The 25,840-nt window shown below is 40.2% G+C and overlaps 1 long non-coding RNA gene across 1 annotated transcript; it reads right to left on the bottom strand.

The window, feature by feature from the left end:
- Positions 1-2,697: 2,697 nt before the first annotated feature.
- LOC130460627 (uncharacterized) lies at positions 2,698-3,965 on the bottom strand. Its single transcript, XR_008920496.1, has 4 exons — positions 3,775-3,965; positions 3,509-3,687; positions 3,355-3,393; positions 2,698-2,853 (listed from the first exon to the last, which is right to left on the bottom strand). It is a non-coding gene; the product is annotated as an uncharacterized lncRNA (long non-coding RNA).
- Between the last annotated feature and the right edge of the window lie 21,875 nt (positions 3,966-25,840).

The following is a 25,840-nucleotide window of genomic DNA, read 5'->3' as shown; positions in this document are numbered from 1 at the left end:
GGCTCAAGGGTATATCAACAAGATGTATCCAAACAAGTTATATGGTTATTACGCTAAAGGTGGCGTAAGAGCAGGTTTTGGAAATAATGGGTATGACGCACGTGTCAATGGCCGTGCGTGGTTTGCAGTTGACAACAAGTTCAAGAACAAGAGTCGAGGTAGTGGTTTCTTGGGTTATGGCAATGAGAGCATGGATGTGTTAAATGAGCTGAACAGGGACCCCAGAGCGAAGGCGTATAAGAGCATAAGGATTGGAAAGGGTAGACATCGTAGAATTTTATGATTTGGATTGGTTGACTCATTTCTTTTCCTTCGTTTTACTTGGGTAAATTTCGGACTTTGGGAGGTACGGGCTAAGTATTTCATGGCTCGCTCTTTTCGCTTTCCCTCTTCTCTTTCTTTTTAAGTATTTCATGGCTTGCTCTTTTCTCTTTCTATTTTTCTTCTTTTTGCGTGGGATTTCTCCCCAACATAAATACTTCAAATTTTTTACTTGGGCTAAAAGGTAAATGGTTGTGGTCTTTGAGTCACGAGGCGAGACTGAGTGAGCCCCGTTTGGTAGGCCTATAGTGGACCTTTAATTTTAGTAGGCCTAGGGTGGACCTTTAATTTTGGTAGGCCTAGGGTGGACCTTTAAATTGTCTTACTTTGCAAGCGTATTTAGTCGTTTCTTAAAATGTGCAAATAGCGTAGATTCGAAATCTTGTTTTTACCTTATTGAAATTTAACGAAAGAATTGCACCGAAAATAACCTTTTTTGCTTCTTTTCAGATTCCAGTTTCTGGGATTTAATTGGAAGTTGTGATTTAGACTCAAACTTTCATAAATCTTTCTGATTATAACCCGTGTATGAATACAAGGAGGTGGCCTAGACTCAAAATAATGACATGGCGTAAGCCTATAATACTTGACCAAGCGACTCTCAGACTTAGGCTACTTGGACCATAACTTTCGTTGGTTGACACTTTAGATTTTAACCCTTGGGTGTTCATTTGTCATGCGCCATTTTGCTTAATGTTGGCAAGGTAGTTAATTGGGGAGATCGAATTTTTATTTTTGCAAGACTAGAATCATTAATGCGGCTTCTCTCTTAGTGTGTATTGCTTTACCCCAATGGTAGCCTTATGGTATGCCGATTTGGGTATTTTCATGGTTGGTCATGTTGTATTCATGAAAAATCTTTTAGTCCGTACTTAGGAGTATTTCAAGGAGCGAGTGGCTCGAGAGGACTATGATAGTCGTGACCCAATGTGACCATAAGCCTTGAGGCCATTAATTTTTTTGTTGATGGTATTGACACCTTAGGTTCAATTTAGGGGTTGTGCGACTATGGGGGAATGATTTTCAGAATGTGACTGTTTCCATCTTGCAAATACTATAACATATCTTTTTTATTGGTGTGAGAGAGTATTGAGGCCGTAGACTCTTAGCAAGGGATGACAATTACATATGGGTGCTCATTGATTTAAATGTTAGGAAGGGAGACTTAATATGGTTTAACCTTTTAACTTGCAGAACGACACCAAGCATTAGGACCGATTCTATGGATAAGACAACTAAGACTTAGGATTTAGATTGTACTTTGGCATAGCCTAGTCTAGACTCGGATTTATTTTTTTATTCGAACATTATTTTCCTTTGAAAGCTTCGTTTGAACATTATTTTTTGAATACTTTACCCATGTGACATTCATAGTTATTAGCATGTTCGGCTTTGATGCCGAGCATTGTCGTCGTAGGAGGCTTAACAACGACACAAAGAGTTTTTTATTTTTTATTTTTTAGTCGCCTTTAGAGTCAAGTGCCTTTTCATACGCCCTTGCAGAAATTTTTACGAAAAGTTTTTTTTTGCTACGTATATTTTTTCATGCGCGGGCACCGAGGCTGATGTGCCTGACCAAAAGGCCAGGCAGCAACTTCAGCGCCCAGCAGTGGTCGTGAGAAATTTTGGCGCCCAGCCAGGGGCGTTGAAAATGCGTCCCTGGCTGGTTCTCGTTTTCTGTTTGCGTATATTTTTGTTTTTGCGACTTTACTTTTGCGTGCTTGCCTTATAACGTCCTTTACGCGTTGTGCAGCGTTTGTGGGATTCACTACTAGAAAAAGGGTTTATAACGACGAACTTTTTCGTCGTTATAAGTCCAAAATGTTGTCGTTAAAACCTTTAACGACGAACTTTGTTCGTCGTTAGTTTTGTCGTAATAGCTTCCGACGTTAATAGCATTAACGTCAACGTTCGTCGTGAATTTACACGACGAAATTATTGTTTGTCGTTACTTATTAACGACAAAATTATTGTTTGTCGTTATTTTATAACGACAAAATGATCGTTCGTCGTTATTATGTATTCAATGATGTCGAAGAAACGACAAATAACGACCAACAAAGTTGACGTAAAAAGAGAATCATATTGGCACAATGATTTTAGTTATAGTCCAACAACGACAAAATATCTTGACGTTAATGTGACTATATAAAATAAATATATTTTGTCGTTAATATGAAAAATATTTATAACCTGCAATTTATTCAAAATCATAAAAAGTATACAGAATAATACACTAAATTTAGATTAAACGTAATCAATCACAAAATATGTATTACAATTAATAAACAATTTCATTGAGTCAAAACAACCAAACTAATAAGATCAAATAACTTGTTCTATACTAAGAGTTAAATCTAAATATTCCTTGTTCTTGAACAAAAAATATGAAAATTTGCACCAAATATCTAAAACTGATGTGTAGCGGCTTCAACCTAATTTTGCATTTCTGATCCAGCCTGTGAAGTTTGAATAGTAACATCCTTCTTGCCTTAGGAAGCTATATGTTGAGCTGGTCTCAGTTTTGGTAACCTGTATACGATGCAAGGAGCAGACATTTCAGATATTCGATTGATTATATATAATAATGTGAGAGCAGAACAAGATGCTATTCATGGAACGCAACCACATCTTTGAACAAATTGTATTTTTTAGTTATACGGGCCTAATGCTCAAGTTTGAACAATTTTCAGCATTCAGCAATGCAGCATACTCCAATACGTTTTCCTTGATACGCAAACCTAGAGCAAGATGATATGATGCAAACAGTTCATCATATTTAAAGTGTACTGTTGTCGTTCTGGAGTCCACAATGTGTAAGTGATGAAATGCGAGGAAAATATGACTGAAACTACAAAGAATCTTGTCTTAGTCAAGGAGAGGGATGATATTTGTTTTTTTACTTATTCTTTGATCAACTTTGATGTTTCTGATGTTTCTCTACCCTAGCCTACGTTAATTTACAAGTAAACCTTAGCCGATTGGGGTCACAGTGGACTAGTTATAATAATGCAAGGGACGAGGAAGATTTACCTATTTTCTCTGTCCATGCAGTCCATCTTCTAATTTTCCCTGCAATCAAACATATTATCTTCAGATTGTCAGTTCCTGGTAATCACCCGCACACAAAATGAACATCATTTAAGTAAAAACTAAAAAAAGTGTCCCTTCACTTTTTTGCAGTTACCTTGTATAATGTGCCAAAACCACCTTGCTCAAGCTTGTTAATTTCCTGAAAATTGTCTGTCGCGATTGCCAACTTTTCCAATCCGAACACTGGTAAATCTACAACTTCCACTTTACTAGTTCCATCTTTAGGTTTTGAGTTTTGCAATAGCATATCCTTGCTTTAAAATCTCATCATTACTACAACAACAATGTCCTTTCAGAGAATATAGCCAGAAATCAAGTTTCAAAATAGTGCAGTACAAATGAGTTAAAAGGGAGGAATACCATTTTTTCGACACTTCCACCTCCATATACAGTACATGAGTACATCAGCTGTAGGCCTGTAGCTATTCCAATAATGACAATCACTATAAGAATTATTTTTATTTTCCTTTGTTTACCTTGGTGCTGCTGATTAATTTCACCTGAAAATAGGACGGACAATTTTCAAACTGATCAATATTTCAGTAATATTAATCTCGTGTACAATTATTTATTAGTCATCAATTGGAATATTGTAATTTAATTGGAATATTCACAGTTAAAATAACATAAATTTGCCAAACATGTCCTGTTTTCAGGGCATGATCCAGATCAGCAATTAGATCATTCGCATCCTCGATGCCGACTGAAATGCGGACAAGATCTTCGGTCAAACCTCTAGCTTCACGAACTACAGCTGGTATGGAAGCATGCGACATGAAGCAAGGCAAGCTTATAAGTGATTTCACACTTCCTTATGCAGAAACTAACATTCCAAGTTAAGAAACTAACATTAGTTAGCTAAAATGACTTATATCAAGTTACAGGTTTATATAAGTGCTCATTTATGGACACCCAAAAAACCAAAGATGCCAAATTATGCAGCGGGATTCAAGAAATGTTAAATCCCTCACAGATAATTTAGTTTCTAGCTAAATATGAGTGAGTAAAATTACCAAAACTGACAGTAATGCTGAAATACTTGGTTTTCTCCACAATGTGTTTTGAAAGAGCCGTAGAACCGGTTAGAAAACTAAGCACAGATCCTGCACCTTTTGCCTGCAACAAGTATGCAAATCTTTTTATCTTGAGGCAGAAATATAAAACGCTAGCATATAGAGTATCATATCAGGCTGTACCATGCATTGTAGCACGTTTAAAACACCTGGGAATAATGCAAAGACCGTCCAAGATGATCAGGAAGCCCATCATAGTTAACCTTCGTAACTCTTGGATGGGAAGAAAGAAAATCAGCGATCTTCTGTTTATTATCCTGTGGAAAGTACAAAGAAACATATCAGGGTAACATAATACATGAAATTCTTCATACCAATACGCATACTGATCCACAAGAACACAAGTAAAGGTTTCCATTCAAGAAAAGATCGTCTCAAGCAAACACCTAGATAGGCAGATTTTCCTTCTCGCAGTACAAACAAGTTAACAAACACATACATGATGTGAGAGACCAACAAGCAAGCAAGAGAAGAAAAAATTATCACAAGTAGAACATGTTAATGGATGGATCTTCAGCGACGACATCCATAGATGGCTGTAGATTTAGTAGTTCTTCTGAAATAAGTATAGGAGAATTTAGTACTAGTGGTCCTATAAGAGATAGGAAAAAACGTAAGAATAGGTGAATGAGTCGTCTCCAACTACAGAGTCACTATAAAGACAAAGTAATGAGAAGGTTAAGAAATATCTTTCATTTGAGTAATATTTTTCTTTTCCATCACACTGAAATGAGGTGTGTGAGGTTTTTCTTAGGTCTTCTTGCATCAAGAGGCATTGGTATGACCTATTTGAGTAGAGACTCGCACAGGATTGGGAAAGAAGCCATTGTCTTTATCCAGCATGGTTAACAATTAATGAACATTATTCCGACAAACTAATTTACACTGCAAAACAGGACAACTCTAGCTCCGTGAACATGATTCACGGAATGCATAGAACTAATGTAGAGAATGATAATGATATTTTCAGTCATAGATCATTAGCCAGAACTTAAGTAACGACTGAGATTTTACTGGTTCATATCATACCTGATTATCAAACTCCAATGCAGATACACCATGCCTGCATATAGGCAACAAATCTAGCTGAACAGACAATAAAAGATAACAAGGCGGAAGTAATTGTTGATGAACAAGGCAGCAAGGAGGAGGACAATAAAGATGGCCAATGGAATATACTTCGATAATGACACGTACCACACTGGGGACTTGCATCACAAATTTAGGTAGATAACTGCAAGCATATAATAATCTAACAAATTACAACAGCTATAGATAGTAGCAAGACCAATATTAACCGAGCAAGACTAGCTGCAAGTTCTATGTCTATTCAGGAGGAAAAACACACCAGAAAATACAGAAGTACGAGAGATCAAAGATAAAAAATATTATAATCTACAGAATTACAGATAATATCATCAAGAAAGACAGAATGTTAACCTTATATCTTGTTCCGCTCTATGGAAAACACATTAGGAAATTGAAGTTCAAGGACTTGAGCATAGCAATTCACAGTCGATTAATTTTTGGAAAGAGCAATTTAAGGACAGAAAATCAACAAGCTATCAAACAAACTCATCTTAGATTTTATGAACCGTAACATACATATTCCATTTCAAACAAATGCCCACAAAAATTCATTACCAAATTGAACAAAAACAACACTGAATTAAAATTTTCATGAAGAAATCAATCAGATTAAAAATTCAAAACAAACCTTCAAGCAAAAATGAGCCCCGAATTGCAATTAAAAATCCAGCCTCAAAAATAACTAATTTTATTGATGAATTCTGATTAGAGAGTGTGTAATGGGCACATCAACAAACCATAAAAACGCCCAAAACCAAATTCGAAACATACCAACTCGGATGATTAAACCTTCAATTTCGTAGATTTCGTAGCAAACTCCAACTATAGCAGCTTCAATTCCCTGATTTCATTCCTCTTCGGTCTTGCTTTTTTGTTCTTCTTATTAATTTTGTTTTTCGATTACATGTGAATCGTGAGTTTTGTGATTAGGGTTTTGGAAGGAGATTGAAGATTGATGAAAATTGAGGAAGAAGATTTAGGGTTTGAAAGATTTTCAGAGAATTGCGTTATTGAATGAGAGAATTGCCGAGTTTTTTTTCTTATTATACTTGTTCACATTAACGACAGTTCTATTAAATTTTTTTATTCTTAGTTTTAACCAATTGCTACCAACAATTAGGCTTGTCGTAGTAACATAGTGCAAATAGACTATTAACGACAAAAAATTCATTTCGTCGTTAATTGGTTGTCGTTAAAACTGCAAATTCTAGTAGTGATTCGTTACAGGCCATCCCGAGCGTCGCTTATTTTTGTGGCGATCATTCGGGTTTGCGGAACACGTATTTTGGTATAAATCTTTGGCCAATTGGTTCATGAATGTTTGGGCAATTTTTAAGGTCGTTGGTTTTCTAGCATTATTTGTCTAGCATTATTCGTACGCACAATCATAACATAGTCACATAGTTCGCTCCACATAACTACATTACAAACATGGATTTGAAAATTAAATATGTCACGTCGTTTATGATAGGCTTCTATGGGTAGTATTTGCGCCTGGCTTGGTACCGCTTCTATCTTAGATCCAACACATGCCCCGGTCGAGGTAGTGTCTTCAACAGACGAATTTCGCTCAAGAGGCCAACCCGCAAGTGCAAGCCAAGGGGGCATGCAGGTGAGAGGGACCTAATGAGCGAGCGATTGGGTTCGGGATAGGTGTACTACCTGCACAAGTACCGAGTGGGCAACATGCGCGGCGTATGCACCCCCCTATTGGGGAAAAAAAGGTATCCTTAGTCCCAACTCCCTGAGGGAGCCAAGATTCATTATGCGGTTCTGCCCGTTCACATTAATATGTTGATTTTCAGGTCATCCCAACTTGATGGGGAAATAAACGCGGGGTAGAATCGTTTCACCCTTCGGCTATTTTGATTACCTACAAGCACGAGTATTTCCTTCACTATCCCCAGTGGAGTCGCCACTGTGAGGGGGTCGAAAAAGCACGAGGCTAATGCGTGACCTCGTCCCTCGTGGGTGTGACGATTCTTTTTATTCAATCAAGTGTAATTGGATTCCCTGTGAGTTTACACCCAATTGACTAGTAATATAGGAGTCGCCATTCAGTTTTTAACAACAATGAGAAAAACTGACAAAACCCGGTTATCGTAACATAAAGGGAGTGCAATTATGTTTGACCACGACGGCCGTAGGTTCCTTTGTGATCCCTGGTGTGGGGATCTCTCAACATACACCCGCAAGGTAGAGATTGAGGGTTCGGGGGACTGTAACTACCGAGAGGAGTACTTCGCTCGTCGATAACTCCAGAGGCAGGATATCCTTACTAGCTCAGCATAAATAATTGAAGGGACATGCGTTAACTATTAAACTAATCTGAGTTCATTTTAGCAATATGCAACATATAATACTAGATCGATCGCGATTATCTGATTTAAATAGCATTAAGGGACCTAGCATGATATTCCAATTTCCCAAAAATATTATATTTGTCAGGCGTGGTAGAACAATCAGATTTAGTTAGTTTAACAGTTCATAAAAAGGGCGAGGAAAGCAATTAAATCATCGAAAAGGGACACATTACGACGCACCCTTGAGAGGTGCGTCACGGTTCTCAGAAAACTAACCACTTTGACTTTGCTATTTCTCCTTTTTATTTAACGAATCTCAAATTATGGGACAGGATACGTTCTGTTCGATTTATGGATCGATTGCAACAGAACGCGTGAACAATTTCGCAGCGTGAGGCTTAGGCTAAGGGTTGGAGTCAATACTCAGAATATGAATTGTGTTTTGTTGTGTTTTTTTTCACGTCGAATTTGGGGCTGTATTTATAGAGAAGAGTTCGCGGAAAGATAGAATTGCAGAGTTCTAATCCACAAAGAATTAGGAAAAAAACACGTACCCAGGTATTTTCAGCGCCCAGGCCTGGGCGCCGAAGATTTCGGCGCCCAGCTCTGGGCGTTGAAAATAGGATCCAGGCAATTTCAGCGCCCAGGGCTGGGCGTTGAAATTGCTGTTTGGGCCGTTTCTTTGTCAGATTCGGATTCCTAGAATCCGGAGTGTTTGAGACTTAATCGAGTCTTTTAGTGCGTATCAATTTCATGACGGAATGCGTCTGGGCCCGTTACGAACTCTAGGCTCGTTAGGATTTTAATTAATACGTAACTCTTATTTCCGAATACTATTAGGAATAGGATTCTTGCAGTTTTCTATCTCATTTAGGATTTATGTTGGAGTGCAACACCTAATTCTGACAGGTTTCTATCTTTTATGACTTGCCACTTTTAGAAGCTATCCTTTACGGCAGTTACTATTTTTAGCAGGTTTCCATAAATAGCAGGTTTCTATAAATAGCAGGTTTCGGGTGAAATAAAAAGGGGAATCGAGATTCGTTCTTTTATAGGAGATGCGTTGTCAAGTGGAGATTTATGTTTTCATCATCGAACCTTCCTTTCGGGAATGGGGACAAATGTTGGTGTCTACACCTGGCCGTCTCCTGTTCCCCCCGAAGTTGCTCGGCTTCCTCGGCCGCCTCTTTGACTTGAGGGTACTCCCGCAGCTGGTCCTGAAGCGTCCGTATTTCCGTCGTTGCCGTCTTGGCCTCCTCGACCATCGCCACCATGTCCTTGTCCTGCGCCAAGACCTTCTTTAGCAGCTCGGCCTTGTCAGATCTCAATGAAGCTACCTCCTTTGCTTGAAGGTCTATGGTCGTCTGCATCTGCAAGCGGACCTTTTCAATGGATTTGAACGCATAGTCACCATGGTAGGTGGACTCGGCCACCTGAGCTTTGAGCTCCTCAGCAGTGCGGGTCTTCCAACCCTTGCAGAATTCCATTCGGCAGAACAACTGCAAAAGGGGCTACATGTTAGTAAATGACCTAAGAAGGAAAACAAGCACAAGCAAAAATGGGAAATAGACTCACGTCGAGTAGGGTGGCCTGGATTGCACCAAACTGGGCGTCAGTCTTACGGCCAGGAAGAGAAGCAACATACTCCGCGGGGACGGCCTTAAACACCTTACGGCATATAGCCACCCTATCCCTTGACGAATAGTGAGGAGTAGCGGGTACATTCTCGTCCTCTGCAGCAGCTGCCTCCTTCCCTTTGTCTTTAGCTATAGGAAAAACAACGGCCTTAGGATGACGCGGAGAGTAAGAAGAACTGCCGGAGGAGGCTCGATACGTCTGTACGACGTTCGAATAAAACTTACCGCCCGATGACCTAGCTCGGCGGGCCACCTCCGCAGGGATCTGGGAACGGACATTGGCCGGAATTCCAGAAAGAGGGTCCTCTGACTCGTGAGGGTGCCCACCAGACTTTGATCTAGACACCAAGTCCACAACCAGAGATGGCTTGTCCACGCCAAGCTCGTCGTCATCAGGGCGACCCCCCTCAGCAGCCTGTGACTCGTCCTTCTTCACAAGACGACGGGGTATAGGCTTGGGCTTCTTGAAGGTACTCGAAGTCTCCGAGCCAGCTGGCACGGCCCTCTTCTTCAGTTGGGACAGAGTCGTCCCCTTTTTCTTCCCCGACGCCTTAGCCGCGTCCTTAGCTTGCTAAAAAAGAACGCAAAGGAAAGTGAGATACTTGGCCTCGTGATAAATCACAAGTCACTCACTGAATAGTGGCTCGTCAATAAAAAGGACGACCGTCTTAAAAATGACGAGGTGTACCTTATCAATCACAAGTCACTCACTGAATAGTGGCTCGTCATTAAAAAGGACGCCTGTCTCAAAAGTGACGGGGCGTACCTTATCAATCACAAGTCACTCACAGAATAGTGGCTCGTCATTAAAAAAGACGCCCGTCTCAAAAGTGACGAGGCATACCTTATCAATCACAAGGGGTGGAAGAGGCTCGTCACGGTCCATATAGTTGGCTTTGCGATTCCAGCGGCTCATCCTGTCATACATCTCCTGGTCGTCCGTGTAAAACACGACCCACCTTTTCCTCCACATGTGCCATTTGCTAAGCTTGCCGACCACTGTCTGGTATGTACCACGGCTGCTCAGATTAAACCACCATTTGGCGACACTGGGGGAACGAGAGAGGGAGAAGAGATGCAGAAAGGCGTTGAACGACGGCTCCACGTTGTTCAGCGCACATTTGGCAATATAGCCAAAGATATCAGCCCACGAGTAGGGGGTCAGCTGGGCCACCCCAATGTTGAAACCATCTAACACTTCCACGACGAAGGGGTGTGGAGGGAATCTCACGCCGAGCTTAATGGATGCGGCATACACTAGGAACTCTCCCTCAGCAAGCAGGCTGACGGTTGAGTCCAGACCGGCCGGCACGCGCATCTGGTACCCTTCCCCCACGCAGAGGTCTTCCCTCATCTTGGCCCCATCCTTGTCTAGCCACCGCATCCAGCCTATGTCTGGGTGGATCTCCGACGGAAGCAGCTGGGCCTCTTCCCGTCCTCTGGGCCTAATAGGCTGGGGAGGAACCTCTTGCTCTTCGGCGGCCGACGGCAATGGAGCGACGCTCGACTCCCCCACTGCCTGGCTCGCTGTACCCCCTTACGAGCTTGCCGTTTGTTCCTCCGCCTCGACATATTCGTCGATCTCTTGAAAGAGATCGGCATATTCTTCGTCGGCTGCCGGGGCGGTGGAAGAATATCTCTCCCTAGGGGGTGTGGATGCTTCCTCCCGCAAGCGCAGGCGCGTAGGATCTGCCGTTTGCTTGGTTCTAGCCATGTCTTCTGCATAGTGAACGAAGCACGGCTTAGGAGTGACCAACAATGAAGAAAAAGACGCTATTGGACGTCCGTCCCGACAAAAGACGAACGGCGGAAAAATCTCAATTAAAACCTTCAAACCCTTACCTAGTACTAGGAGGCCGGCCACTAACAAGGAGAAAAATGACGAGAGGATAACAAAAACAAGAAAGAAAGGCGAAAAATAACCTTGAAAGATCTGCGAAGTACTCGGTGAGGAACTAGATGAGTTTCGCGAAGAACAGGATGAGTTTCGCGAAGAACAGGATGAGTTTGACGAAGAACAGGTTGAGTCTCGCGGTGGCCGGAAATTGCCTGATGGTGGTGTGAATACGCCGGAAATCGCCTATGAGACAGCTCTGTGAAAACGAAATGTAATAAATGAAATTTACCCCCCTCTATATATAGGGAGGGGCAAAATGGAGAAAGGTGACACGTGTCACCACCTCAACACCTGTCCCAAAGACGAAGATGCAAATCAAAGGTCAAGAAGCGATATCTGGAAAAGTGCTTCCAGAAATGCCCTTCTTGAGGGGCAAATGTTGTGGGCAAAATTACCATGCCTTCGTGTACCAATGAGGATGTGACACATGGCACGTATTACGCCCCCTAAGCAGAAACCGTACGAAGTCTACTCCGGAGCATGGGTATCAATCTATGTATCTACAATGTATATGTATTTGTATTTAAGTGTTAATAAATGTATGTAATGTACCTATACCTGGAAAGGGGCTTAAGTAGTAAGTATCTCAAGTAGTATGAATAAGCACAATAGGCCCAAATAGCCCACTATTGCCAAAAGGGGCCAGAGAATTTTAATGAGAAAGGACACATGTCCTCCTCCCATACCCTAGCCAATCATGTAAAGGGAATATTAGGTCATTCCCACAAAAACCTAGTACTATAAATAGTCCCACTTCCCTAGAAAAAGGGGTCACAATCAATACAATCAAGAGCAATTGCTGCTCTGCCTTCTCTCTACTTTCTCTCTCTATAAAAATACATTCTTGTTAAATTCTCAGAAGTTACCGGAAAACCTCCAAGGTATCTCACCGGAAAAACCCCACAACAGTATCCATGATTAAAAACCACCATAAAAATTGTTAATTTGTGATAAATTTTAAATTTTTATGACCTAGATTTGAATCCATGTTAATCGGAAATTAATTGATTAATAAATTTTCGATTTTTTGCCCTAAAATTATGAAATAAATATGATTTATTAATTTATCGTTAATTTTAAATTAATTTTTTTTAATTTTTATGAAAATCGCTCATGAATGTTGCACGCACAAAGCAATGGTCGCTACGTGTTACCCTTAAGGGGCGTTGTATAGTGCGGGCATGCGACGACGAGCAAGGGAGCTCGTCGCCCGTGCGGTACGAATGCAGCGAGCAACATTGCATGGCGCGCGCGAGAGGCATTGGAGCTGGCCGTGTGTGTTGTGCGATGGGCGGTGGGGAAAGGGCAAAGCATGGGCGAGCAGTCGCGTGTGGGCAGCGAGCGTGCTGCGCCACAGCGCGCACTGCCTCGCGCGAGTGAGCGATGGGTCGCGCCTTGAGCGATGCCTCGCCAGGGGCTGCTGCGATGCGATGCGGACGAGCAGGCTGCGCGCAAGCGTGGCTTGGCTCGTTGCGTTTGCGCGTGGCTGCTGCCACTCGTGCATGCCGAGCGGTCAGTCGAGGGGCATGCTGCCTCGTACCCTCGATGGGGCTTGGGCGCAAGCCCAAGTGCCTCGTCTTGTTACGATTGACGCGTTTTAATTTTAATTTAGAATTTTAGTTCGGAAATAATTTTAATTAACTTTAAAATTAATAATTTAAATTGTTTTCTCGGAATTTAATTTTTAATATTATAATTATTATGAATTTTAATTTATACTAATTATTTTACTAAAATTAAAACCTTGAATTAATTTAAATTCATTTAATTCAACTGAAAATAAATTAAATGGATTCGATTATAATTTTATATGAGCTTTAAATTTTCTGGTTAGACTAGAAATACATTTTTATGTTTAAAATTAGTAAAGCATATAAAGTTATTGGTTTAAGTGGGAGCATTTTAGTCATAAACTCTTGATTAGGTCTACATTCCTTTAAGGTTAAAAACAACTTGATTAGAATTAATAAGGACTGAATAATTGGTAGATTATTGGTGCACTTGATTAATTTCTGCAAATATTTATGTATTGCATTACAATGTGTTTTACTAACCAGCTATGTGGGCCATTCATGATGATGAATGGGTGAAAGGTATATATTGTATATGTACTGGCCCAAATAGAATAGAAAATATGGTCTGCGTACCATTAATTTGAATGTAATATTGGTCTAAAGTACCAAATTTTATTGCTTTTAAATATGGTTTGCGTACCATCAAATAGTTGTAATTAGTTTAATTATAGCTGATCCTATTTGAAGAAAATGGCGCCTTCCATGGTGAAATTCATGACGGAGTTTCCAATCCATTTTCAAGATGGACTTTGAAGTTGAAGCTTCAAGACGAAGTCGGGCCATATTAGATCACATTTATCTTATGCATGCTTTAAGTTATTTATTGCTTTTAAATATGTCTTAAATATGCATGAGAGTATGGCTTGATTATGTTGCATGATTAAGGATTTTAGTTCACTTAAAATCTAACCAACATAGTAAGAGCCTTAAGTTCCAAACTTAAAAATTGAGTTAAAAGGTGCCATGCCAAAATAACACTTACTTGGATAACCTTTACATCAATCTTAGTAATAGTTTTCCGCCATAGCGAAGTGTTACTTATTGATTCTAAAGGGGTAAGGTACACAAATAATTGTGAGTACATGTTAGTTTTGGTGAAACTCAACGATATAAGTAAGGAGTCCTTTTATGTCGTGGCAAATTCGATAGGTTTACCTAATAAGTTCTTATACGTACCTATCAACCAAGAGTAGTTTCTGGACTATTAGCAAAAGGCTTTTGCTTACCTAAAAGATTTTAGAATTGAGTCAAAATAAAAAATGTGCTTAATTCTTCAATGGTTTTAGGGTCTTGGAATCATTTTATTCACACCTGCTGGAACACATAACCTGAATAAAATGCTTAATGAACATTAAATTATGCATGTATGCTAGAATTTAAGTTAATTAAGAGAAACTGTGAATGATTATTTATTTGTTTATTCTTTTTCAATTGTAGTTTTTACTATGGCAAACAACAATCAAAACATCATCATGGGTTCTGAGCTTATGGTCAAGCTGAACCTAACGAATTTTCTTTAATGGGAAGCTAAGCTTGTGAAATAGTCAGACTCAATGGACTTGAGTATGTACTGGTACATCCCATGCCAAGCTACTATGCCAGAGACATGACCCCTGAAAGATTTTCCGCTTAGGATACGGATCTCAAAAAGGTTATGAGTCTCATGCTGAACAATATCCCTGGTGAATGGGCTAGAAGGTTTGTAGCTTACGAACCTTTTACGCTCATCAAGAATCTGAGGGATGTCTGTCGTGGAAGCACGGAGGACAGGGACCTAAACGTCCATGAGTTGATTGAATCAATGTCTGGTCTAAAGGTTAGTTCTCCTAACAGGTGTTATAGGATGGAGGTCCAAGAAACACATGTTCAGCTCCTTCGCACTAAACAAAGGGTAGGCGTCCCACTGAGGTTCCATGTGGAGCTTATGCTTTCATATTTTGATCGCCTAAGTCTGCTAGGAACACCAATAAGCGAAAGGATGGAAGTCCCTATCTTGCTCAATTCACTGCACAGTGGGTTTGGCCGCTTCAAGCAACTATACCTAAGTGAACCTAGAGAAGAAACAGTCGCAGAATTTGTTCACCTTGTCAGAAAGGCTGAGATAATACTCAACTGTGAAGCCAAATATTTACTCAAGGCTAAAGGGAGACCCTTCAAGAAAGGTGGAAAGTCCAAGGGCAATGCTAAAACAAAGCAGGACAAGTCCACATCAAGCTGTCTTTATTGTGATGGAATAGGCCATTACAAAAGAGAATGTCCAAAGCTTAAGGAAGATCAGAAGAACGGAACAGTCGTTCCATCTTCAGGTATTTTCGTTATAGACTGTATACTTGCTAATTCAACTTCTTGGGTATTAGATACTGGTTGTGGCTCACACTTATGTTCCAATTCACAAGGACTAAGAAGAAGTAGAAGGTTAAGCAAGGGTGAAGTCGACCTACGAGTGGGAAATGGAGCACGGATTGTTGCATTAGCTGTAGGAACTTATTATTTGTCGTTGCCCTCTGGGCTAGTTTTGGAACTGGAAGACTGTTTCCATGTTCCAAGTCTTACTAAAAACATCATTTCTGTTTCTTGCTTAGATGCTAAGGGATTTTCCTTTTTAATAAAAGACAATAGTTGTTCGTTTTATTTTAAAGAGATGTTTTATGGATCTGCTAGATTAGTCAATGGACTTTATTTACTAGATCACGATAAACAAGTTTATAACATAAATACCAAAAGGACAAAAAGGATGATTCAGATCTCACCTATCTGTGGCATTGTCGTTTAGGCCATATTAACTTGAAACGCATAGAAAGACTTCAAAAGGAAGGAATTCTAGAACCATTTGACTTAGAGGATTATGGTAAGTGCGAATCATGTTTACTTGGCAAAATGACAAAGCAACCTTTCTCTAAAGTTGGAGAAAGAGCAAATGAACTATTGGGTTTAATCCATACAGATGTATGTGGACCAATGAGTACAAATGCTAGAGGTGGTTTCAGCTACTTTATCACTTTCACTGATGACTTCAGTAGATATGGTTATGTCTACCTAATGAAGCATAAGTCTGAATCCTTTGAAAAATTCAAGGAATTTCAGAGTGAAGTAGAGAATCAATTAGGCAAGAAGATTAAGGCACTGCGGTCTGACAGAGGAGGTGAATATCTGAGCTATAAATTTGATGACCATCTGAAAGAATGTGGAATTCTATCAGAATTGACTCCTCCTGGAACACCACAATGGAACGGTGTGTCGGAACGGAGGAACAGAACCTTGCTAGACATGGTTAGATCAATGATGGGTCAGGCCGAACTTCCAATAGAATTTTGGGGACATGCACTAAATACAGCAGCACTCACTATAAATAGAGCTCCGTCTAAAGCTGTTGAAAAGACTCCATATGAGTTATGGTTTGGAAAGCCTCCAAAAGTGTATTTTCTTAAGATTTGGGGATGTGAAGTATACGTCAAACGATTAATTTCAGACAAACTTCATCCAAAATCTGACAAATGTATCCTTTTGGGCTACCCAAAGGAAACAAAGGGGTATTACTTCTACAATAAATCTGAGAACAAGGTGTTTGTTGCTCGAGATGGTATCTTTTTGGAAAAGGATCACATTTCCAAAGTGACAAGTGGGAGAAAAGTAGACCTCGAAGAAATTCGAGTCGAACAACAAAATCTAAAGAATGCTCAAGATGACATTCAGGATGAAACTCAGAGATCTTTAGAAGTATCTGGTGAGGATCAAGGACCATCTAGAAATGTAACCCCGCGTAGATCGCAGAGATATAGATCTCAACCGGAAAGGTACTTAGGTATTTTGACGAACGAGAGCTATGACGTTCTATTACTTGAAAGTGATGAACCTGCGACTTACAAGCAAGCTATGACGAGCCCTAGCTCCAAGCAATGGAATGAAGCCATGCAATCTGAATTAAACTCCATGTCTGAAAACCAAGTTTAGGATTTGGTCCATTTGCCAGATGGCTACCAAGCCATAGGAAGCAAATGGGTTTTCAAACTGAAAAAGGACAAGGATGGGAAACTTGAAGTTTTCAAAGCTAGATTGGTTGCAAAAGGTTACAGGCAAGTCCATGGTGTGGATTACGATGAAACCTTTTCACCAGTTGCAATGCTAAAGTATATTCGGATAATGTTAGCAATCGCTGCATATTACGATTACGAAATATGGCAGATGGATGTCAAAACCGCTTTCTTAAACGGCGTTTTAACAGAAACTGTGTTTATGACACAGCCTGAGGGTTTTGAGGATCCAAAGAATGCTAAAAAGGTATGCAAGCTTAAGAAATCAATCTACGGATTGAAGCAGGCATCAAGGAGCTGGAATATACGTTTTGATGAAACAGTCAGTGACTTTGGTTTCATCAAGAACGCAGACGAATCTTGTGTATACAAGAAGGTCAGTGGGAGCAAAATTGCTTTTCTAGTATTACATGTCGACGACATATTACTTATCTGAAATGACATTCCTATGTTGAACTCTGTCAAGATTTGGCTTGGGAAATGTTTTTCGATGAAGGATCTAGGAGAAGCACAGTACATACTGGGCATCAAGATTTACAGAGATAGATCTAAAAAGATGATTGGACTTAGTCAAAGCACTTATATCAATAAGGTGCTAGAAAGGTTCAAGATGGCAGACTCCAAGCGAGGCTACCTACCCATGTCTCATGGAATGACTCTAAGCAAGACTCAGTGCCCAAAAACACTTGATGAGCGTAGACGAATGAGTGGGATTCCATACGCATCATTGATTGGTTCAATAATGTATGCTATGATATGTACACGCCCGGATGTTGCGTATGCTCTCAGTGCTACGAGCAGATACCAGTCAGACCCAGGAGAGGCACATTGGACTGCTGCCAAGAACATTCAGAAGTACCTGAAAAGGCACAAAGATGATTTCTTGGTCTATGGTGGAGATGATGAATTAATTGTTAAAGGCTATACGGACGCAAGTTTCCAAACCGACAAATATGATTTCAGATCACAGTCTGGGTTTGTCTTCTGCCTCAACGGAGGTGCAGTATGAAGGAAATAATGCCCTTGGTCCAAGTATGCATTCTATGTTAAGTCTAATAAATGCGGTTCAGTATTAATTAACAAGTTAATAAATTCAGTGAGATCAAGTGAGCTGAATGCCTAGCTAGAGGCCGCTTCAGTTCAAGTGGAATTAATGATATTAATCCACAACTTACTCTTGACTGAACCCGTAGGGTCACACAAATAGTACGTAAACGGATCAAGTATTTAATAGCATAAATACTCCATCTATGAATATTCGGAACCGACGGATCTTGGTTTCAGTGGGAGCTAAGATCGTCACAGGCAAGGAATGAATACTCCGGAAACGATGATATTGCCGGAAACGGAAATATGGATCGTATCGGAAATATAAATATTATCCAAGTCGTAGATGTTGCCGGAAACGGAAACATGGTACGTGTCGGAAAATATTATCGGAAATGGAAATATTTCCAGAATCGGAAATATTGCCGGAAACGGAAATATTGTCAGAATCGGAAATATTACCGGAATCGGAAAATAATTTCGGAAACGGAAATATTAAATATTTGTTCGAAACGGAAATTAATTCCGGAATCGGAAATATTAAATATTGTTCGTATCGGAAATGAATTCCGGAATCGGAAAATTTAATCGGAAGCGCATCGTACGAATAAGCATCGGACGAGGCCTGCCGGACGAGGCCCAGCACGAAGCCAGGCCATCGCCCAGCAAGCCAAGCGCGCCGCACAAACAGCCACGCCAGGCCCAGCGCAAGGCCAGGCCCAGCAGGCTGCGCGCAGCGCGCAGCGCGCACAGCGCGCACAGCACGCGCAGCGCACAGCGCGCACAGCACGCGCAGCGCGCAGCGCGCGCGGGCGCTGAGTGGGCTGCTGTTCGCGCGCACGCATGGGGCCCATCGTGGCTGCCGTGCGTGTGTGTGCAAGTGTTTGTGTTCGTGCACGTTTCCTAAAACATGCAGAGTTCGGTTAATGATTAAATTCCTAATTCTATTTGATAAATTAATTAAATTAGAGTTCTTATAGGATTCTAGGTTTAATTAATTTGTATCTGAATAGGATTTCGATTCCCTTTCCATACCGCTATAAATATGAGGCTAGGGCTCACAATTTATAACACAAGTTTCAAAGTATTCAAAGTGAGTTTTTGAGAGAAAAATTCAGTCACACATTTGCCTATAAAGTGCCGAAAATAATAGTACCTTAAGGGCGATTCTAGTTGGTCAATCTTAAGGCGGATCCGGACGTGCTGTGGACTATCTACGGAGGGACGACACTTGGAGTCCTAAAGACTTGTTCTTGTTCGGTTCGGGCGCAGCTAGGGAAGGCACGCAACAAAGAGTATGCATCTAATCTATGCTAAATGATTATGTGTAAATAATATGTTTTCCTGGGTTTATGGTTTTTTCCGCATGATTTATGAATTGTCATATGTATCATAACCTAACAGTGGTATCACGAGCCCCTTATTATTTTCATAATCTAAATTGCATGAACATGGTTAAATATTACAAATTTGCAAGAATTAAAAGGGGTGATTAATTTTCGTAATTGTTAATTAATTGCAAATTGCGTTTATTTAATTATACGTACGCAGTTTTTCGGCAGTTTCTTCGTTACTCATCCGAATTGAGTGATTTTTGTGTCAATTCCGCATGTAAAAGGCATTCTAAAATTTTGACAAAAATAGTATTTTTCTGCCGAACCCAGAATTCTCAAATTCGAAGCCTAACTATGACTTTTCGAAGGTTTTAGTTTTTCGAATGCAAAATTTCGTAAATTTAAGATGTTAAATTAAATATTTGCGATTCTTGTTGATAAATCTTGAATTTTTGATTGACCTACTGCATATGTTTAACAAGTTTGAATGCCTAGTCTTGTTAATTATGCAATCTAATTTGTAATTATGATTAATTTGTTGAAAATTAGAATAATTTAGAATTAATTTGATTTTCATAATTAATTGTAATTTAATTAGAAACCTATGATTAAAAACCACCATAAAAATTGTAAATTTACGATAAATTTTAAATTTTTATGACCTAGACTTGAATCCATAACAATCGGAAATCAATTGGATAATAAATTTTCGATTTTTCGCCCTAAAATTATGAAATTAATATTATTTATTAATTTGTCATTAATTTTAAATATAAATTTTAAAATTTTATGCGATTCGTTCATATAACTTGCACGCACGAAGCAATGGACGCTTCGTGTTACCCTTAAGGGGTGTTGTATAATGCGGGCATGCGACGACGAGCAAGGGAGCTAGTCGCCCGTGCGGCACGAATGCAATGAGCAAGGGCGTAGTGCACGAGCACAAGGCAGCAGCCCTGCCTTGTGTCGTGTGCCACGACCAATGGACGAATGGGCATGGGCGTAGGGCGAGCCAAGGCAGTCGCGTGTGGGCAGCAAGCGAGCTGCGCCACAACGCGCGCTGCCTCGCACAAGAGCGCGCAGCCTCGCGCGCAGCGAGCGCAAGCTCGCGTGCCACGAGCGCTGCGCCTAGCATTGCTCGCGCGCACAGCGAGCGATGTCGCCCGCCCAGCGAGCGATGGCTCGCGCGCCCAGCGAGCGATGTCGCGCGCCCAGCGAGCGATGGCTCGCGCGCCCAGCGAGCGATGTCGCGCGCGCACTGCGAGCGATAGCCCGCGTGCGATGAGCGCTGGCGCGCGCAGCGAGCACCAATGCGTGCGGAGGCTTGCGATAGGGATGCAGCAGCTATGCGACGAGCGCATGGGCTGCGCGCGCATGGCCAGCGATGGCTGTGTGCGTGCGGCCCATGGGCGTGCAACGCGTAGGGTGTTTGCGTTACGATTAGATCGTTCTGAATGTTTAATTTGAAAATTTCAGTTCACGTAATTTTAATTAATTTTAAAATTAATAATTTAAATTATTTTCTTGGATTTTAATTTTGAATATTATAATTATAATAAATGTTATTTATTCTAATTATTTTACTAAAATTAAAATCATGAATTAATTTAAATGCGACTGAAATTAAATTAAACTTTTTGGATTCAATTATAAATTTATATGAGCTTTAAATTTTAATTAAATTTGTATGTTTCCGGTTAGACTAGAAATACATTTTTATGTTTAAAATTGGTAAAGCATATGAATTTATTGGTTTAAGTGGGAGCGTTTTTTTTAGTCATAAACTCTTGATTAGGTCTACAAATCCTTAAGGTTAAAACAACTTGATTAGAATTAATAAGGACTGAATAATTGGTAGATTATTGGTGCCCTTGATTAATTGCTGCAAATGTTTACGTGATGCATAATGTGTTTTACTAACCAGCTATGTGGGCCATTCATGATAATGAATGGGTGAATGGTATATATTGTATATGTACTGTTTTGCAGGTTATGAAGTGACTAGTATGGCCCAAATAGGATAGAAAATATGGTCTGCGTACCATTAATTTGAATGTAATTGGTCTAAAGTACCAAAGTTATTTTTCAATTCAAATATGGTCTGCGAACCATCAAATAGTTGTAATTAGTTATAGCTTATCCTATTTGAAGAAAATGGTGCCTCCCACGGAGATTTTCAAGACGGACTTTGAAGTCAAAGCTTCAAGATGAAGTCGGGCCATACTAGATCACAAATATCTTATGCATGTTTTAAGTTATTTATTGTTTTAAATATGTCTTAAAATGCATGAGATCAAAAGCTTGATTATGTTGCATGATTAAGGATTTTAGTTCACTTAAAATCTAACCAACATAGTAAGAGCCTTAAGTTCCAAACTTAAAAATTGAGTTAAAAGGTGCCATGCCAAAATATACACTTGCTTGGATATCCTTTACATCAATCTAGTAATAGTTTTCGCTCAGCGAGGTGTTACTTATTGGTCCTAAAGGGGCAAGGTACACAAATAATTGTGAGTACATGTTAGTTTTGGTGAAACTCAACGATATAAGTAAGGAGTCCTTTTATGTCGTGGCAAATTCGATAGGTTTACCTAATAAGTTCTTAGACGTACCTATCAACCAAGAATAGTTTCTAGACTATTAGCAAAAGGCTTTTGCTTACCTAAGATGTTCTAGGATTAAGTCGACAAACTGTGCTTAGTTCTTCAATGATTTTAGGATCTTGGAATCATTTTATTCACACCTGCCGGAACACATAATTTGAATAAAATGCTTAATAAACATTGAATTATGCATGTATGCTAGAATTTAAGTTTATTAAGAGAAACTGTGAATGGTTATTTATTTGTTTATTCTTTTCAATTGTAGTTTTTAATATGGCAAACAACAATTCATTCAACATTCGATCAATTCTCGAAAAGGAGAAGTTGAACGGGAAAAACTTCCTTGACTGGCAAAGGAACTTGCAAATAGTTCTTATGCAGCAAGAAAAGGAGTATGTCCTAGATGAGGCGATGCCCGAAGCTGCAGGCGACGGGGTCACTCAGGCAGCCCTCAATCGTTGGATTGATGCCAACAAGGATGTGAAATGTCTAATGCTCGCCACCATGAGTGCGGATCTGCAGAAAACGTTCATCAACTCAGATGCTTTCACAATCATCAGTGAGTTGAAGAACATGTTCCAAGATCTGGCTCGAGTCGAAAGATTCGAGACTCATAGGCAAATTCTTGAGACCAAGCTTAAGAAAGGCGACCCGTAAGTCCACATGTTCTCAAAATGATTGGACTCATTGAGAATATGAGTCGGCTGGATCAGCAATTTTCTCAGGAAATGGCTATAGACACCATCCTCCATTCTCTTCATAGCGGGTATGATCAGTTCAAACTGAACTACAGTATGAATAGTCTGGACAAAACGCTCACTGAGCTTCACGGTATGCTGAAGACCGCTGAAAAGACGCTCAAAAGTGATAAGCAGGATGTGCTTATGGTGCGTGGGGGCAAGTTCAAGAAATCTGGAAAGAAGAGGAATGCTAAGAAAGGTGGCAACAAAGCCAGCCCAACTAAGCAAACTGGCGCCAAATCTGCAAAGAGAAAGGTCAGTCAACCCACTTCTGAATCCGAATGCTTCTACTGCAAGAAGAAGGGGCATTGGAAGAGAGATTGCTTGAAGCTAAAGGAAGATCAGAAGAACGGAACAGTCGTTCCATCTTCAGGTATTTTCGTTATAGACTGTATACTTGCTAATTCAACTTCTTGGGTATTAGATACAGGTTGTGGCTCACACTTATGTTCCAATCCACAGGGACTAAGAAGAAGTAGAAAGTTAAGCAAGGGTGAAGTCGACCTACGAGTGGGAAATGGAGCACGGATTGCTGCATTAGCTGTAGGAACTTACTATTTGTCGTTTCCCTCCGGGCTAGTTTTGGAACTGGAAGAATGTTTCCATGTTCCAAGTCTTACTAAAAACATCATTTCAGTTTCTTGCTTAGATGCTAAGGGATTTTCCTTTATAATAAAAGACAATAGTTGTTCGTTTTATTTTAAAGAGATGTTTTATGGATCTGCTAGATTAGTCAATGGACTTTATTTATTAGATCACGACAAACAAGTATATAACATAAATACCAAAAAGGCCAAAAAGGATGATTCAGATCTCACCTATCTGTGGCATTGTCGATTAGGCCATATAAACTTGAAACGCTTAGAAAGACTTCAAAGAGAAGGAATTCTAGAACCATTTCACTTAGAGGATTATGGTAAATGCGAATCATGTTTACTTGGCAAAATGACGAAGCAACCTTTCTCTAAAGTTGGAGAAAGAGCAAATGAACTATTGGGTTTAATCCATACAGATGTATGTGGACCAATGAGTACAAATGCTAGAGGTGGTTTCAGCTACTTTATCACTTTCACTGATGACTTCAGTAGGTATGGTTATGTCTACCTAATGAAGCATAAGTCTGAATCCTTTGACAAATTCAAGGAAATTCAGAGTGAAGTAGAGAATCAATTAGGCAAGAAGATTAAGGCACTGCGGTCTGATAGAGGCGGTGAATATCTGAGCTATGAATTTGATGACCATCTGAAAGAATGTGGAATTCTATCAGAATTGACTCCTCCTGGAACACCACAATGGAACGGTGTGTCAGAACGGAGGAACAGAACCTTGCTAGACATGGTCAGGTCAATGATGGGTCAGGCCGAACTTCCATTAGAATTTTGGGGACATGCACTAAATACAGCTGCACTCACTATAAATAGAGCTCCGTCTAAAGCTGTCGAAAAGACTCCATACGAATTATGGTTTGGAAAGCCTCCAAATGTGTCTTTTCTTAAGATTTGGGGATGTGAAGTATACGTCAAACGATTAATTTCAGACAAACTTCATCCAAAATCTGACAAATGTATCCTTGTGGGCTATCCAAAGGAAACAAAGGGGTATTACTTCTACAATACATCTGAGAACAAAATGTTTGTTGCTCGAGATGGTGTCTTTTTGGAGAAGGATCACATTTCCAAAATGACAAGTGGGAGAAAAGTAGACCTCGAAGAAATTCGAGTCGAACAACAAACTCTAGAGAATGCTCAAGATGACATTCAGGATGAAACTCAGAGATCTTTAGAAGAATCTGGTGAGAATCATGGTCAATCTAGAAATGTTACCCCGCGTAGATCGCAAAGATATAGATCTCAACCGGAAAGGTACTTAGGTATTTTGACGAACGAGAGCTATGACGTTCTATTACTTGAAAGTGATGAACCTGCGACTTACAAGCAAGCTATGACGAGCCCTAGCTCCAAGCAATGGCAAGAAGCCATGCAATCTGAATTAGACTCCATGTCTGAAAACCAAGTATGGGATTTGGTCGATTTGCCAGATGGCTACCAAGCCATTGGAAGCAAATGGGTTTTCAAACTGAAAAAGGACAAGGATGGGAAACTTGAAGTTTTCAAAGCTAGATTGGTTGCAAAAGGTTACAGGCAAGTCCATGGTGTGGATTACGATGAAACCTTTTCACCAGTTGCAATGCTAAAGTCTATTCGAATAATGTTAGCAATCGCTGCATATTACGATTACGAAATATGGCAGATGGATGTCAAAACTGCTTTCTTAAACGGCGTTTTAACAGAAACTGTGTTTATGACACAGCCTGAAGGTTTTGAGGATCCAAAGAATGCTAAAAAGGTATGCAAGCTAAAGAAGTCAATCTACGGATTGAAGCAGGCATCCAGGAGCTGGAATATACGTTTTGATGAAGCAGTCAGTGACTTTGGTTTCATCAAGAACGCGGACGAATCTTGTGTATACAAGAAGGTCAGTGGGAGCAAAATTGCTTTCCTAGTATTATATGTCGACGACATATTGCTTATCGGAAATGACATTCCTATGTTGAACTCTGTCAAGATTTGGCTTGGGAAATGTTTTTCGATGAAGGATCTAGGAGAAGCACAGTACATATTGGGCATCAAGATTTACAGAGATAGATCTAAAAAGATGATTGGACTTAGTCAAAGCACTTATATCAATAAGGTGCTTGATAGGTTCAAGATGGCGGACTCCAAGCGAGGCTACCTACCCATGTCTCATGGAATGACTCTAAGCAAGACTCAGTGCCCAAAAACACTTGATGAGCATAGACGAATGAATGGGATTCCATATGCATCATTGATTGGTTCAATAATGTATGCTATGATATGTACACGCCCGGATGTTGCGTACGCACTCAGTGCTACGAGCAGATACCAGTCAGACCCAGGAGAGGCGCATTGGACTGCTGCCAAGAACATTCTGAAGTACCTGAAAAGGCACAAAGATGACTTCCTGGTCTATGGTGGAGATGATGAATTAATTGTTAAAGGCTATACGGACGCAAGTTTCCAAACCGACAAAGATGATTTCAGATCAAAGTCTGGGTTTGTCTTCTGCCTCAACGGAGG

This window comes from Spinacia oleracea, chromosome 5, assembly GCF_020520425.1.
Source record: "Spinacia oleracea cultivar Varoflay chromosome 5, BTI_SOV_V1, whole genome shotgun sequence".
Classification (NCBI taxonomy): Eukaryota; Viridiplantae; Streptophyta; class Magnoliopsida; order Caryophyllales; family Amaranthaceae; genus Spinacia; species Spinacia oleracea.
The sequence above is the reverse complement of the archived record's forward strand: the minus strand, read 5'-3'. Positions and strand labels throughout refer to the sequence as shown.